Consider the following 2,658-nt stretch of genomic DNA (forward strand, 5'->3'; position numbering starts at 1 on the left):
ACATCCGAGATTCCATTTTGTCCCAGGATGCACGGGACACTGAGGAAGACATCATCATTGATTCCGTAGAGACCCTTAATCATGGTGGAAATGGGATGCACCCGCCTAAGGTTCTTCATTATGCTCTCGGCCAAGTCTGCCACAGAGAGGCCAATGGCCCAGGATGTGTAACCTTTCAGCTTGATCACCTCATACACACTGTCAACCACCTGCTTGTGAACCTCCTTCCACTGCTCCTTGTCCGCATCAGTACCCAGTTCTGGGTTCAGAGACTTCAGGGAGACACCGGCAACATTCACACCACTCCACACAGGCACACTGGAGTCGCCATGCTCTCCCAGGACCCACCCGTGACAGCTCAGTGGGTGAATTCCCAGCCTTTCTCCCATCAGGTAACGGAACCGAGCCGAATCCAGATTGCATCCACTTCCAATAACTCGGCTTTTGGGAAAGCCACTGATTTTCCAAGATATCCACGGGATTCGAGACAACAAGTAGCTTGCAGTGTGGACTGTACTTCACAATGTTGGGAATGATGAACTTGAAGATGTTCACGTTTCGCTGGACCAGATTGAGCCGGCTCTCTCCCTCTTGCTGACGGGCCCCCCCACTGTGATAATGACCAGCTTGGAGTTCGCAGTTACAGAATAGTTTTTGCTGGAGACAATTTTTGGTGTTCTAAGGAAAAGACTGCCATGCTGGCAATCCATCATCTCTCCCTTTAGCTTGTCTTCTATGACGTCAACAAGGGCAAGCTCATCTGCCAAGTCCTTCATTAAAATACTGATGGCACAAGCCATGCCAACAGCACCAACCCCAACAATTGTAATCTTGTTTTGGGGGGCCTGTTCTTCCTTAAGAAGATTCACAATCAGCTGGTCCTTGAGGGTTGTCATCCTGGGTTTTGAATCTTTTGGGACCGCTAGTGCACGATGGGGGGCGACGGGCGAGCAGCAGCAGCGTGGCCTGGGCTCGGCGACAGTGGCTCCAGCACCTCAATTAAATTCTTAAATAATGTGCAGATAAAGCCAGGAAAAAACCTTTGGGTTCCAATGACTTGTATTTTTATTTCAAGATTTTAAACTAAATTGTTGTTTATATGTATGAGTGCTTCTGTGTAAGTGTGTGCTCTGTATATGCAGGTGCTTTTGGAGGCTAGAAGAGGGCATCACATCCCCTGGTACTAGACGTACAGGTGGTTGTGAGCTTCCTGATGTGGGTATGAAATCAGGTTCCTTGGAAGAGCTTTTAACCATCTCTCCAGCCCTTTGTATTATTTTTGTTTTTGTCTTTTTGTTTTTTTCAAGACAGGGTCTCTCTATGTAGCCCTGGCTGTCCTGGAACTTGCTCTTTAGACAAGGCTGGTCTTGAACTCAGAGACCAGCCTGACTCTGCCTCCCAAGTGCTGGGATTAAAGGCATGTGCCACCACTGCCTGGTTCCTTGTATTGTTTTAAATTAATCCATTGTTAATATTAGGTTGACTATATTCTTGTCTTTTACCAATTATTTAGGTATCAAAAATTGTAACAAAATGATAGAAGACAGAATTTTTTTACAATAAAAAAACCCACTTGGATGACATTGAGCTATTGATTGGAATCACATTCACTTTCTAAACTGGTCTTGTGCCTTCATTCTTTTCTAGGAGAATTTGAATCACATGTTTAAATAAATGAGAAAAAGAATGAGATCTTAAAATTATTTTTGTAGCAATGAAAACTCTCAATAGGGGTTAGGATACTTTCCACCAAGCCTGATGAGCTGAGTTAGATACCTGGGACTTATATGGCAGAAGCAGGGAAATGACTCTGGCAAGTTATCCTCTGACCTCCCCACATGTGCCATGGAAGGTGGATACCTACACACACACACACACACACACACACACACACACACACGACAAATTTCTATTAGGAGTTGTGCTTTCAGGTCTTCCAAAAGGATTCTGTTGAAGCTACTTTCAACATTCCTCTGTCATTCTTTGGGCATGACACTCATGATAATATTCCAGATGAAGCTAAAATAGTCAAACCAGATGGATAAAGGAAGAAGTATGGAGAGGTGGGGAGAAAATGTAAGCCTTTATTACTTGAAAAGTCCTCAGATAAAATTGCTAGACAAAAATTAAATTTACAGTCCATTACTCATGTGAGCAGCAACTTAGCTGAAAAGGAGGTGGAAAACGTAGTCTTTCCCTGATAGCCATATGCCTACCTCACAATCAGAAGTTATAAGAGAGGAAGAATGGATGTAAAGGAATAAACAACTAACTGTCTATGCCTTAGACAACACATGATGGATTGGCTGGTCTCTGGGCAATTACTTTTCAAAGCTGAATTCTGTTTCACAAACTATTTTGTATCAGTAACTCAAATTGCTGTTTAATTACTTTTCAGGATTTCTTTCTCTGTTCCTCCTTCACCCTGGGACCACCATGGAATAACTAAGTAGAATTCCATAGAAAACAAATTTAATAGGGGACATTCTGCAGTGAAATAGATTTAAGTTCTAACCATGCCCTTCTTCACATATTTCACTGTTGTCTCATGATATTTTTATTGGGACTCAAATCAATTTCCACGAACTTTTTAAACACTGGTAAGGAAGACATGCTCTTATTAATGAACTCTAACCTCTACTCCTGTAAACAACTCTA

The 2,658-nt window shown here is 42.7% G+C and overlaps 1 pseudogene; it reads right to left on the reverse strand.

Moving 5' to 3' along the window:
- LOC114616710 overlaps positions 1–978 on the reverse strand; it is a 12,076-nt pseudogene extending 11,098 nt beyond the window's left edge.
- Between the last annotated feature and the right edge of the window lie 1,680 nt (positions 979–2,658).

This window comes from Grammomys surdaster, unplaced genomic scaffold, assembly GCF_004785775.1.
Source record: "Grammomys surdaster isolate TR1022 unplaced genomic scaffold, NIH_TR_1.0 131, whole genome shotgun sequence".
Classification (NCBI taxonomy): domain Eukaryota; kingdom Metazoa; phylum Chordata; class Mammalia; order Rodentia; family Muridae; genus Grammomys; species Grammomys surdaster.